Source organism: Schistocerca gregaria, unplaced genomic scaffold (genome assembly GCF_023897955.1).
Source record: "Schistocerca gregaria isolate iqSchGreg1 unplaced genomic scaffold, iqSchGreg1.2 ptg000198l, whole genome shotgun sequence".
In the NCBI taxonomy this organism is placed as follows: Eukaryota; Metazoa; Arthropoda; class Insecta; order Orthoptera; family Acrididae; genus Schistocerca; species Schistocerca gregaria.
Window position 1 is genome coordinate 8,512,643 of NW_026061736.1, and position 15,805 is coordinate 8,528,447.

Genomic DNA, 15,805 nt, shown 5'->3' on the forward strand with positions numbered 1-15,805 from the left:
CGATGCGATAACAAATGACGAACATGAACGGATTTCTCAGGTTTTTACAACATATGAACACTTTTCACATTCTCCCGGGCAACGCGGCTGCTAGTCCTCCTTTCATGCCAAATCTTAAGTTCCTAGCTCATGTCCAAGGCACCAAGGAAGGGTAAAAAGTCAATAATCCATAACTAAAACTTGAATTGTACTACCTCTTACTGGCTATACATCAAATTAGAAGCTTCATCTGTGTTCTACTATGGTGCTTTTAGTGTCTCGCATACCGCAGCACGTTACATAGCTTTGCAGACGATAAGTACAACTTTTTCAGAGAGAAGAGCGGCCAATGTGAAGATCTGGCTTTAAGTCGATTCGATAACAAATGACGAACACGGACGGATTTCTCAGATTTTTACTACATATGAACACTTTTCACATTCTTCCGTGCAACTCGGCTGCTAGTCCTCCTTTCATGCAAAACGTTAAGGTCCTAGCTAATGTCCAAGGCATCAAAGCCAGCTAAAAAGTCAATAATCGATAAATAAAACTTCAATTGTACTACTTCTTACTGGCTATTACATCAACTTAGAAGGTTCATCTGTGTTCTACTATAGTGTTTTTAATATCTCCACATACCGCAGCACGCGACATAGCATTGCAGACGATAAGTACAACCGTTTTAGAGAGAAGAGCGGCCAATGTGACGATCTGGCTTTAAGTCGATTCGATAACAAATGACGAAATCGGGCGGATTTCTCAGGTTTTTACTACATATGAACAGTTTTCACATTCTCCCGTGCAACTCGGCTGCTAGTTCTCCTTTCATGCAAAAAATTAAGTTCCTAGCTAATGTCCAAGGCACCAAAGAAGGGTAAAAAGTCAATAACCGATACCTGAAACTTCAATCGTACTACTTCTTACTGGCTATTACACCTTCTTAGAAGCTTCATCTGTGTTCTACTATGGTGCTTCTAGTGTCTCCGCATACCGCAGCACGCGACATTGCTTTGCAGACGATAAGTACAACTTTTTCAGAGAGAAGAGCGGCCAATGTGACGATCTGTCTTTAAGTCGATTCGATAACAAATGACGAAAACGGACGGATTTCTAAGGTTTTTACTACATATGAACACTTTCCACATTCTCCCGTGGAACGCGGCCGCTAGTACTCCTTTCACGCAAAATCATAAGTTCCTAGCTCATGTCCAAGGCAATAAAGAAGGGTAAAAAGTCAACAATCGATACCTAAAACTTGAATTGTACTACTTCTTACTGGCTATTACATCAACTTAGGAGCTTCATCTGTGTTCTACTATGGTGCTTTTAGTGTCTCCGCATACCGCAGCACGCGACATAGCTTTGCAGACGATAAGTACAACCATTTCAGAGAGAAGAGCGGCCAATGTGACGATATGGCTTTAAGTCGATTCGATAACAAATGACGAACACGGACCGATTTCTCAGGTTTTTACTACATATGAACACTTTTCACATTCTCTCGTGCAACGCGGCTGCTGGTCCTCCTTTCATGCAGAATCTTAAGTTCCTAGCTCTTGTCCAAGGCACCAAAGCCAGCTAAAAAGGCAATAATCCATAGCTAAAACTTGAATTGTACTCCTTCTTACTGACTATTACATCAATTTAAAAGCTTCATCTGTGTTCTACTATGGTGCTTTTAGTGTCTCCTCATACCGCAGCACGCGACATAGCTTTGCAGACGATAAGTACAAACATTTCAGGGAAAAGAGCGGCGATTGTGACGATCTGGCTTTAAGTCGATTCGATAACAAATGACGAACACGGACGGATTTCTCAGGTTTTTACTACATATGAACACTTCTCACATTCTCCCATGGAACGCGGCTGCTACTCCTCCTATCATGCAAAATCATAAGTTCCTAGCTCACGTCCAAGGAACCAAGGAAGGATAAAGAGTCAATAATCCATAACTAAAACTTGACTTGTACTACTCCTTACTGGCTATTTCATCAACTTAGAAGCTTCATCTATGTTCTGCTATGGTGCTTATAGTGTCTCCGCATACCGCAGCATGCGACATAGCTTTGCAGACGATAAATGTAACCGTTTCAGACTGAAGTGCGTCCAATGTGACGATCTGGCTTCAAGTCGATTCGATAACAAATGACGAAAACGGACGGATTTCTCAGGTTTTTGCTACATATGAACACTTCTCACATTCTCCCGTGGAACGCGGCTGCTAGTCCTCCTATCATGCAAAATCATAAGTTCCAAGCTCACGTCCAAGGAACCAAGGAAGGATAAAGAGTCAATAATCCATAACTAAAACTTGACTTGTACTACTCCTTACTGGCTATTTCATCAACTTAGAAGCTTCATCTGTGTTCTACTATGGTGCTTTTAGTGTTTCCGCACACCGCAGCACGCGACATAGCTTTGCAGACGATAAGTACAACCGTTTCAGAAGGAAGAGCGGCCAATGTGACGATCTGGCTTTAAGTCGATGCGATAACAAATGGCGAACATGGACGGATTTCTCAGGTTTTTACTACATATGAACACTTCTCACACTCTCCCGTGGAACGCGGCTGCTAGTCCTATCATGCAAAATCATAAATTCCTAGCTCATGTCCAAGGCAACAAAGAAGGGTAAAAAGTCAACAATCGATACCTAAAACTTGAATTGTACTACTTCTTACTGGCTACTACATCAACTTAGAAGCTTAGTTTGTGTTCTACTATGGTGCTTTTAGTGTCTCCGCATACCGCAGCACGCGACACAGCTTTGCAGACGATAAGTACATCCGTTTCAGACAGGCGAGCGGCCAATGTGATGATCTGGCTTTAAGTCGATTCGATAACAAATGACGAACACGGACGGATTTCTCAGATTTTTACTACATATGAACACTTTTCACATTCTCCCGTGCAACTCGGCTGCTAGTCCTCCTTTCATGCAAAACGTTAAGGTCCTAGCTCATGTCCAAGGCATCAAAGCCAGCTATAAAAGTCAATAATCGATAAATAAAACTTCAATTGTACTGCTTCTTACTGGCTATTCCATCAACTTAGAAGCTTCATCTGTGTTCTACTATAGTGTTTTTAATGTCTCCGCATACCGCAGTACGCGACATAGCATTGCAGACGATAAGTACAACCGTTTTAGAGAGAAGAGCGGCCAATTTGACGATCTGGCTTTAAGTCGATTCGATAACAAATGACGAAAACGCACGGATATCTCAGGTTTTTACTACATATGAACAGTTTTCACATTCTCCCGTGCAACTCGGCTGCTAATCCTCCTTTCATGCAAAAAATTAAGTTACTAGCTCATGTCCAAGGCACCAAAGAAGGGTAAAAAGTCAATAACCGATACCTGAAACTTCAATCGTACTACTTCTTACTGGCTATTAGACTTTCTTAGAAGCTTCATCTGTGTTCTACTATGGTGCTTTTAGTGTCTCCGCATACCGCAGCACGCGACATAGGTTTGCAGACGATAAGTACAACCATTTCAGAGAGAAGAGCGGCCAATGGTACGATATGGCTTTAAGTCGATTCGATAACAAATGACGAACACGGACGGATTTCTCAGGTTTTTTCTACATATGAACACTTCTCACATTCTCCCGTGGAACGCGGCTGCTAGTCCTATCATGCAAAATCATAAATTACTAGCTCATGTCCAAGGCAACAAAGAAGGGTAAAAAGTCAACAATCGATACCTAAAACTTGAATTGTACTACTTCTTACTGGCTATTACATCAACTTAGAAGCTTCATCTATGTTCTACTATGGTGCTTTTAGTGTCTCCGCATACCGCAGCACGCGACATAGCTTTGCAGACGATAAATGTAACCGTTTCAGACTGAAGTGCGGCCAATGTGACGAATTGGATTTAAGTCGATTCGATAACAAATGACGAAAACGGGCAGATTTCTCAGGTTTTTAATACATATGAACACTTTTCACATTCTCCCGTGCAACTCGGCTGCTAGTCCTCCTTTCATGCAAAACGTTAAGAACCTAGCTCATGTCCAAGGCATCAAAGCCAGCTAAAAAGTCAATAATCGATAACTGAAACTGGAATTGTACTACTTCTTACTGGCTATTACATCAACTTAGAAGCTTCATCTGTGTTCTACTATAGTGCTTTTAGTGTCTCCTCTTACCGCAGCACGCGACATAGCTTTGCAGACAATAAATGTAACCGTTTCAGACTGAAATGCGGCCTATGTGTTGATCTGGCTTTAAGTCGATTCGATAACAAATGACTAAGACCGGCAGATTTCTCTTCTTTTTACTACATATGAACACTTTTCACTTTCTCCCGTGCAACGCGGCTGCTAGTCCGACTTTCATGCAAAATCTTAAGTTCGTAGCTTATGTCCAAGGCATCAAAGTATGGTAAAATAGTCAATAATCCATAACTAAAATTTGAATTTTACTACTTCTTACTGGCTATTACATCAACTTAGAAGCTTCATCTATGTTCTACTATGGTGCTTTTAGTGTCTCCGCATACCGCAGCATGCGACATAGCTTTGCAGACGATAAATGTAACCGTTTCAGACTGAAGTGCGGCCAATGTGACGATCTGGCTTCAAGCCGTTTCGATAACAAATGATGAAAACGGACGGATTTCTCAGGTTTTTGCTACATATGAACACTTCTCACATTCTCCCGTGGAACGCGGCTGCTAGTCCTCCTATCATGCAAAATCATAAGTTCCTAGCTCATGTCCAAGGCACCAAGGAAGGGTAAAAAGTCAATAATCCATAACTAAAACTTGACTTGTACCACCCCTTACTGGTTATTTCGTCAACTTAGACAACTTAGAAGCTTCATCTGTGTTCTACTACGGTGCTTTTAGTGTTTCCGCATACCGCAGCACGCGACATAGCTTTGCAGACGATAAGTACAACCGTTTCAGAGGGAAGAGCGGCCAATGTGACGATCTGGCTTTAAGTCGATGCGATAACAAATGACGAACATGAACGGATTTCTCAGGTTTTTACTACATATGAACACTTTTCACATTCTCCCGGGCAACGCGGCTGCTAGTCCTCCTTTCATGCCAAATCTTAAGTTCCTAGCTCATGTCCAAGGCAATAAAGAAGGGTAAAAAGTCAACAATCGATACCTAAAACTTGAATTGTACTACTTCTTACTGGCTATTACATCAACTTAGGAGCTTCATCTGTGTTCTACTATGGTGCTTTTAGTGTCTCCGCATACCGCAGCACGCGACATAGCTTTGCAGACGATAAGTACAACCATTTCAGAGAGAAGAGCGGCCAATGTGACGATATGGCTTTAAGTCGATTCGATAACAAATGACGAACACGGACCGATTTCTCAGGTTTTTACTACATATGAACACTTTTCACATTCTCTCGTGCAACGCGGCTGCTGGTCCTCCTTTCATGCAGAATCTTAAGTTCCTAGCTCTTGTCCAAGGCACCAAAGCCAGCTAAAAAGGCAATAATCCATAGCTAAAACTTGAATTGTACTCCTTCTTACTGACTATTACATCAATTTAAAAGCTTCATCTGTGTTCTACTATGGTGCTTTTAGTGTCTCCTCATACCGCAGCACGCGACATAGCTTTGCAGACGATAAGTACAAACATTTCAGGGAAAAGAGCGGCGATTGTGTCGATCTGGCTTTAAGTCGATTCGATAACAAATGACGAACACGGACGGATCTCTCAGGTTTTTACTACATATGAACACTTCTCACATTCTCCCGTGGAACGCGGCTGCTACTCCTCCTATCATGCAAAATCATAAGTTCCTAGCTCACGTCCAAGGAACCAAGGAAGGATAAAGAGTCAATAATCCATAACTAAAACTTGACTTGTACTACTCCTTACTGGCTATTTCATCAACTTAGAAGCTTCATCTGTGTTCTACTATGGTGCTTTTAGTGGCTCCGCATACCGCATCACGCGACATAGCTTTGCAGACGATAATTACAACCGTTTCAGAGCGAAGAGCGGCCAATGTGACGATCTGGCTTTAAGTCGATTCGATAACAAATGACGAAAACGGACGGAATTCTCAGGTTTTTACTACATATGAACACTTTACACATTCTCCCATGCAACTCAGCTGCTAGTCCTCCTTTCGTGCAGAATCTTAATGTCCTAGCTCATGTCAAAGCACCAAAGCCAGCTAAAAAGTCAATAATCGATACCTAAAACTTGAATTGCACTACTTCTTACTGGCTATTACATCACCTTAGAAGCTTCATCTGTGTTCTATTATGGTGCTTTTAGGGTATCCGCATACCGCAGCACCCGACATAGCTTTGCACACGGTAAGTACAACCGTTTCAGAGAGAAGAGCGGCCAATGTGACGATCTGGCTTTAAGTCAATTCGATAACAAATGACGAACACGGACGGATTTCTCAGGTTTTTACTACATATGAACACTTTTCACATTCTCCCGTGCAACGCGGCTGCTAGTCCTCCTTTCGTGCAGAATCTTAAAGTCCTAGCTAATGTCCAAGTAACCAAAGCCAGCTAAAAAGTCAATAATCAATACCTGCATACCGCAGCACGCGACATAGCTTTGCAGACGATAAGTACAAACTTTTCAGAGAGAAGAGCGGCCAATGTGACGATCTGGTTTTTAGTCGATTCGATAACACGTGACGAAAACGGACGGATTTCTCAAGTTTTTACTACATATGAACACTTTTCACATTCTCCTGTGCAACTCGGCAGCTACTCCTCCTTTCTTGCAAAATCTTAAGGTCCTTGCTCATGTCCAAGGCACCAAAGCCAGCTAAAAAGTCAATAATCGATACATAAAACTTGAATTGTACTACTTCTTACTGGCTATTACATCAACTTAGAAGCATCATCTGTGTTCTACTATGGTGCTTTTAGTGTCTCCGCATACCGCAGCACTCGACATAGCTTTACAGACGATAAGTACAACCGTTTCAGAAAGAAGAGCGGCCAATGTGACGATGTGGCTTTAAGTCGATTCGATAACAAATGATGAAAACGAACGGATTTCTCAGGTTTTTACTATATATTAACACTTTCCACAGTCTCCCGTGCAACGCGGCTGCTAGTCCTCCCTTCATGCAAAGTCGTATGGTCCTAGTTCATCGCCAAGGCACCAAAGCCGGCTAAAAACTCAATAATCGTTACCTAAAACTTGAATTGTACTATTTCTTACTGGCTATTTCATCGACTAAGGAGCTTCATCTATGTTCTACTATGGTGCTTTTAGTCTCTCCGCATACCGCAGCACGCGACATTGCTTTGCAGACGATAAGTACAACTTTTTCAGAGAGAAGAGCGGCCAATGTGACGATCTGTCTTTAAGTCGATTCGATAACAAATGACGAAAACGGACGGATTTCTCAGGTTTTTACTACATATGAACACTTTTCACATTCTCTCGTGCAACGCGGCTGCTGGTCCTCCTTTCATGCAGAATCTTAAGTTCCTAGGTCTTGTCCAAGGCACCAAAGCCAGCTAAAAAGGCAATAATCCATAGCTAAAACTTGAATTGTACTCCTTCTTACTGACTATTACATCAACTTAAAAGCTTCATCTGTGTTCTACTATGGTGCTTTTAGTGTCTCCTCATACCGCAGCACGCGACATAGCTTTGCAGACGATAAGTACAAACATTTCAGGGAAAAGAGCGGCGATTGTGACGATCTGGCTTTAAGTCGATTCGATAACAAATGACGAACACGGACGGATTTCTCAGGTTTTTACTACATATGAACACTTCTCACATTCTCCCATGGAACGCGGCTGCTACTCCTCCTATCATGCAAAATCATAAGTTCCTAGCTCACGTCCAAGGAACCAAGGAAGGATAAAGAGTCAATAATCCATAACTAAAACTTGACTTGTACTACTCCTTACTGGCTATTTCATCAACTTAGAAGCTTCATCTATGTTCTGCTATGGTGCTTATAGTGTCTCCGCATACCGCAGCATGCGACATAGCTTTGCAGACGATAAATGTAACCGTTTCAGACTGAAGTGCGTCCAATGTGACGATCTGGCTTCAAGTCGATTCGATAACAAATGACGAAAACGGACGGATTTCTCAGGTTTTTGCTACATATGAACACTTTTCACATTCTCCCGTGCAACTCGGCTGCTAGTCCTCCTTTCATGCAAAACGTTAAGGTCCTAGCTCATGTCCAAGGCATCAAAGCCAGCTATAAAAGTCAATAATCGATAAATAAAACTTCAATTGTACTACTTCTTACTGGCTATTCCATCAACTTAGAAGCTTCATCTGTGTTCTACTATAGTGTTTTTAATGTCTCCGCATACCGCAGTACGCGACATAGCATTGCAGACGATAAGTACAACCGTTTTAGAGAGAAGAGCGGCCAATGTGACGATCTGGCTTTAAGTCGATTCGATAACAAATGACGAAAACGCACGGATATCTCAGGTTTTTACTACATATGAACAGTTTTCACATTCTCCCGTGCAACTCGGCTGCTAATCCTCCTTTCATGCAAAAAATTAAGTTACTAGCTCATGTCCAAGGCACCAAAGAAGGGTAAAAAGTCAATAACCGATACCTGAAACTTCAATCGTACTACTTCTTACTGGCTATTAGACCTTCTTAGAAGCTTCATCTGTGTTCTACTATGGTGCTTTTAGTGTCTCCGCATACCGCAGCACGCGACATAGCTTTGCAGACGATAAGTACAACCATTTCAGAGAGAAGAGCGGCCAATGGTACGATATGGCTTTAAGTCGATTCGATAACAAATGACGAACACGGACGGATTTCTCAGGTTTTTCCCACATATGAACACTTCTCACATTCTCCCGTGGAACGCGGCTGCTAGTCCTATCATGCAAAATCATAAATTACTAGCTCATGTCCAAGGCAACAAAGAAGGGTAAAAAGTCAACAATCGATACCTAAAACTTGAATTGTACTACTTCTTACTGGCTATTACATCAACTTAGAAGCTTCATCTATGTTCTACTATGGTGCTTTTAGTGTCTCCGCATACCGCAGCACGCGACATAGCTTTGCAGACGATAAATGTAACCGTTTCAGACTGAAGTGCGGCCAATGTGACGAATTGGATTTAAGTCGATTCGATAACAAATGACGAAAACGGGCAGATTTCTCAGGTTTTTAATACATATGAACACTTTTCACATTCTCCCGTGCAACTCGGCTGCTAGTCCTCCTTTCATGCAAAACGTTAAGAACCTAGCTCATGTCCAAGGCATCAAAGCCAGCTAAAAAGTCAATAATCGATAACTGAAACTGGAATTGTACTACTTCTTACTGGCTATTACATCAACTTAGAAGCTTCATCTGTGTTCTACTATAGTGCTTTTAGTGTCTCCTCTTACCGCAGCACGCGACATAGCTTTGCAGACAATAAATGTAACCGTTTCAGACTGAAATGCGGCCTATGTGTTGATCTGGCTTTAAGTCGATTCGATAACAAATGACTAAGACCGGCAGATTTCTCTTGTTTTTACTACATATGAACACTTTTCACTTTCTCCCGTGCAACGCGGCTGCTAGTCCGGCTTTCATGCAAAATCTTAAGTTCCTAGCTTATGTCCAAGGCATCAAAGTATGGTAAAATAGTCAATAATCCATAACTAAAATTTGAATTGTACTACTTCTTACTGGCTATTACATCAACTTAGAAGCTTCATCTATGTTCTACTATGGTGCTTTTAGTGTCTCCGCATACCGCAGCATGCGACATAGCTTTGCAGACGATAAATGTAACCGTTTCAGACTGAAGTGCGGCCAATGTGACGATCTGGCTTCAAGCCGTTTCGATAACAAATGATGAAAACGGACGGATTTCTCAGGTTTTTGCTACATATGAACACTTCTCACATTCTCCCGTGGAACGCGGCTGCTAGTCCTCCTATCATGCAAAATCATAAGTTCCTAGCTCATGTCCAAGGCACCAAGGAAGGGTAAAAAGTCAATAATCCATAACTAAAACTTGACTTGTACCACCCCTTACTGGTTATTTCATCAACTTAGACAACTTAGAAGCTTCATCTCTGTTCTACTACGGTGCTTTTAGTGTTTCCGCATACCGCAGCACGCGACATAGCTTTGCAGACGATAAGTACAACCGTTTCAGAGGGAAGAGCGGCCAATGTGACGATCTGGCTTTAAGTCGATGCGATAACAAATGACGAACATGAACGGATTTCTCAGGTTTTTACTACATATGAACACTTTTCACATTCTCCCGGGCAACGCGGCTGCTAGTCCTCCTTTCATGCCAAATCTTAAGTTCCTAGCTCATGTCCAAGGCACCAAGGAAGGGTAAAAAGTCAATAATCCATAACTAAAACTTGAATTGTACTACCTCTTACTGGCTATACATCAAATTAGAAGCTTCATCTGTGTTCTACTATGGTGCTTTTAGTGTCTCGCATACCGCAGCACGTTACATAGCTTTGCAGACGATAAGTACAACTTTTTCAGAGAGAAGAGCGGCCAATGTGAAGATCTGGCTTTAAGTCGATTCGATAACAAATGACGAACACGGACGGATTTCTCAGATTTTTACTACATATGAACACTTTTCACATTCTTCCGTGCAACTCGGCTGCTAGTCCTCCTTTCATGCAAAACGTTAAGGTCCTAGCTAATGTCCAAGGCATCAAAGCCAGCTAAAAAGTCAATAATCGATAAATAAAACTTCAATTGTACTACTTCTTACTGGCTATTACATCAACTTAGAAGGTTCATCTGTGTTCTACTATAGTGTTTTTAATATCTCCACATACCGCAGCACGCGACATAGCATTGCAGACGATAAGTACAACCGTTTTAGAGAGAAGAGCGGCCAATGTGACGATCTGGCTTTAAGTCGATTCGATAACAAATGACGAAATCGGGCGGATTTCTCAGGTTTTTACTACATATGAACAGTTTTCACATTCTCCCGTGCAACTCGGCTGCTAGTTCTCCTTTCATGCAAAAAATTAAGTTCCTAGCTAATGTCCAAGGCACCAAAGAAGGGTAAAAAGTCAATAACCGATACCTGAAACTTCAATCGTACTACTTCTTACTGGCTATTACACCTTCTTAGAAGCTTCATCTGTGTTCTACTATGGTGCTTCTAGTGTCTCCGCATACCGCAGCACGCGACATTGCTTTGCAGACGATAAGTACAACTTTTTCAGAGAGAAGAGCGGCCAATGTGACGATCTGTCTTTAAGTCGATTCGATAACAAATGACGAAAACGGACGGATTTCTAAGGTTTTTACTACATATGAACACTTTCCACATTCTCCCGTGGAACGCGGCCGCTAGTACTCCTTTCACGCAAAATCATAAGTTCCTAGCTCATGTCCAAGGCAATAAAGAAGGGTAAAAAGTCAACAATCGATACCTAAAACTTGAATTGTACTACTTCTTACTGGCTATTACATCAACTTAGGAGCTTCATCTGTGTTCTACTATGGTGCTTTTAGTGTCTCCGCATACCGCAGCACGCGACATAGCTTTGCAGACGATAAGTACAACCATTTCAGAGAGAAGAGCGGCCAATGTGACGATATGGCTTTAAGTCGATTCGATAACAAATGACGAACACGGACCGATTTCTCAGGTTTTTACTACATATGAACACTTTTCACATTCTCTCGTGCAACGCGGCTGCTGGTCCTCCTTTCATGCAGAATCTTAAGTTCCTAGCTCTTGTCCAAGGCACCAAAGCCAGCTAAAAAGGCAATAATCCATAGCTAAAACTTGAATTGTACTCCTTCTTACTGACTATTACATCAATTTAAAAGCTTCATCTGTGTACTACTATGGTGCTTTTAGTGTCTCCTCATACCGCAGCACGCGACATAGCTTTGCAGACGATAAGTACAAACATTTCAGGGAAAAGAGCGGCGATTGTGACGATCTGGCTTTAAGTCGATTCGATAACAAATGACGAACACGGACGGATTTCTCAGGTTTTTACTACATATGAACACTTCTCACATTCTCCCATGGAACGCGGCTGCTACTCCTCCTATCATGCAAAATCATAAGTTCCTAGCTCACGTCCAAGGAACCAAGGAAGGATAAAGAGTCAATAATCCATAACTAAAACTTGACTTGTACTACTCCTTACTGGCTATTTCATCAACTTAGAAGCTTCATCTATGTTCTGCTATGGTGCTTATAGTGTCTCCGCATACCGCAGCATGCGACATAGCTTTGCAGACGATAAATGTAACCGTTTCAGACTGAAGTGCGTCCAATGTGACGATCTGGCTTCAAGTCGATTCGATAACAAATGACGAAAACGGACGGATTTCTCAGGTTTTTGCTACATATGAACACTTCTCACATTCTCCCGTGGAACGCGGCTGCTAGTCCTCCTATCATGCAAAATCATAAGTTCCAAGCTCACGTCCAAGGAACCAAGGAAGGATAAAGAGTCAATAATCCATAACTAAAACTTGACTTGTACTACTCCTTACTGGCTATTTCATCAACTTAGAAGCTTCATCTGTGTTCTACTATGGTGCTTTTAGTGTTTCCGCACACCGCAGCACGCGACATAGCTTTGCAGACGATAAGTACAACCGTTTCAGAAGGAAGAGCGGCCAATGTGACGATCTGGCTTTAAGTCGATGCGATAACAAATGGCGAACATGGACGGATTTCTCAGGTTTTTACTACATATGAACACTTCTCACACTCTCCCGTGGAACGCGGCTGCTAGTCCTATCATGCAAAATCATAAATTCCTAGCTCATGTCCAAGGCAACAAAGAAGGGTAAAAAGTCAACAATCGATACCTAAAACTTGAATTGTACTACTTCTTACTGGCTACTACATCAACTTAGAAGCTTAGTTTGTGTTCTACTATGGTGCTTTTAGTGTCTCCGCATACCGCAGCACGCGACACAGCTTTGCAGACGATAAGTACAACCGTTTCAGACAGGCGAGCGGCCAATGTGATGATCTGGCTTTAAGTCGATTCGATAACAAATGACGAACACGGACGGATTTCTCAGATTTTTACTACATATGAACACTTTTCACATTCTCCCGTGCAACTCGGCTGCTAGTCCTCCTTTCATGCAAAACGTTAAGGTCCTAGCTCATGTCCAAGGCATCAAAGCCAGCTATAAAAGTCAATAATCGATAAATAAAACTTCAATTGTACTACTTCTTACTGGCTATTCCATCAACTTAGAAGCTTCATCTGTGTTCTACTATAGTGTTTTTAATGTCTCCGCATACCGCAGTACGCGACATAGCATTGCAGACGATAAGTACAACCGTTTTAGAGAGAAGAGCGGCCAATTTGACGATCTGGCTTTAAGTCGATTCGATAACAAATGACGAAAACGCACGGATATCTCAGGTTTTTACTACATATGAACAGTTTTCACATTCTCCCGTGCAACTCGGCTGCTAATCCTCCTTTCATGCAAAAAATTAAGTTACTAGCTCATGTCCAAGGCACCAAAGAAGGGTAAAAAGTCAATAACCGATACCTGAAACTTCAATCGTACTACTTCTTACTGGCTATTAGACTTTCTTAGAAGCTTCATCTGTGTTCTACTATGGTGCTTTTAGTGTCTCCGCATACCGCAGCACGCGACATAGGTTTGCAGACGATAAGTACAACCATTTCAGAGAGAAGAGCGGCCAATGGTACGATATGGCTTTAAGTCGATTCGATAACAAATGACGAACACGGACGGATTTCTCAGGTTTTTTCTACATATGAACACTTCTCACATTCTCCCGTGGAACGCGGCTGCTAGTCCTATCATGCAAAATCATAAATTACTAGCTCATGTCCAAGGCAACAAAGAAGGGTAAAAAGTCAACAATCGATACCTAAAACTTGAATTGTACTACTTCTTACTGGCTATTACATCAACTTAGAAGCTTCATCTATGTTCTACTATGGTGCTTTTAGTGTCTCCGCATACCGCAGCACGCGACATAGCTTTGCAGACGATAAATGTAACCGTTTCAGACTGAAGTGCGGCCAATGTGACGAATTGGATTTAAGTCGATTCGATAACAAATGACGAAAACGGGCAGATTTCTCAGGTTTTTAATACATATGAACACTTTTCACATTCTCCCGTGCAACTCGGCTGCTAGTCCTCCTTTCATGCAAAACGTTAAGAACCTAGCTCATGTCCAAGGCATCAAAGCCAGCTAAAAAGTCAATAATCGATAACTGAAACTGGAATTGTACTACTTCTTACTGGCTATTACATCAACTTAGAAGCTTCATCTGTGTTCTACTATAGTGCTTTTAGTGTCTCCTCTTACCGCAGCACGCGACATAGCTTTGCAGACAATAAATGTAACCGTTTCAGACTGAAATGCGGCCTATGTGTTGATCTGGCTTTAAGTCGATTCGATAACAAATGACTAAGACCGGCAGATTTCTCTTCTTTTTACTACATATGAACACTTTTCACTTTCTCCCGTGCAACGCGGCTGCTAGTCCGGCTTTCATGCAAAATCTTAAGTTCGTAGCTTATGTCCAAGGCATCAAAGTATGGTAAAATAGTCAATAATCCATAACTAAAATTTGAATTTTACTACTTCTTACTGGCTATTACATCAACTTAGAAGCTTCATCTATGTTCTACTATGGTGCTTTTAGTGTCTCCGCATACCGCAGCATGCGACATAGCTTTGCAGACGATAAATGTAACCGTTTCAGACTGAAGTGCGGCCAATGTGACGATCTGGCTTCAAGCCGTTTCGATAACAAATGATGAAAACGGACGGATTTCTCAGGTTTTTGCTACATATGAACACTTCTCACATTCTCCCGTGGAACGCGGCTGCTAGTCCTCCTATCATGCAAAATCATAAGTTCCTAGCTCATGTCCAAGGCACCAAGGAAGGGTAAAAAGTCAATAATCCATAACTAAAACTTGACTTGTACCACCCCTTACTGGTTATTTCGTCAACTTAGACAACTTAGAAGCTTCATCTGTGTTCTACTACGGTGCTTTTAGTGTTTCCGCATACCGCAGCACGCGACATAGCTTTGCAGACGATAAGTACAACCGTTTCAGAGGGAAGAGCGGCCAATGTGACGATCTGGCTTTAAGTCGATGCGATAACAAATGACGAACATGAACGGATTTCTCAGGTTTTTACTACATATGAACACTTTTCACATTCTCCCGGGCAACGCGGCTGCTAGTCCTCCTTTCATGCCAAATCTTAAGTTCCTAGCTCATGTCCAAGGCAATAAAGAAGGGTAAAAAGTCAACAATCGATACCTAAAACTTGAATTGTACTACTTCTTACTGGCTATTACATCAACTTAGGAGCTTCATCTGTGTTCTACTATGGTGCTTTTAGTGTCTCCGCATACCGCAGCACGCGACATAGCTTTGCAGACGATAAGTACAACCATTTCAGAGAGAAGAGCGGCCAATGTGACGATATGGCTTTAAGTCGATTCGATAACAAATGACGAACACGGACCGATTTCTCAGGTTTTTACTACATATGAACACTTTTCACATTCTCTCGTGCAACGCGGCTGCTGGTCCTCCTTTCATGCAGAATCTTAAGTTCCTAGCTCTTGTCCAAGGCACCAAAGCCAGCTAAAAAGGCAATAATCCATAGCTAAAACTTGAATTGTACTCCTTCTTACTGACTATTACATCAATTTAAAAGCTTCATCTGTGTTCTACTATGGTGCTTTTAGTGTCTCCTCATACCGCAGCACGCGACATAGCTTTGCAGACGATAAGTACAAACATTTCAGGGAAAAGAGCGGCGATTGTGTCGATCTGGCTTTAAGTCGATTCGATAACAAATGACGAACACGGACGGATCTCTCA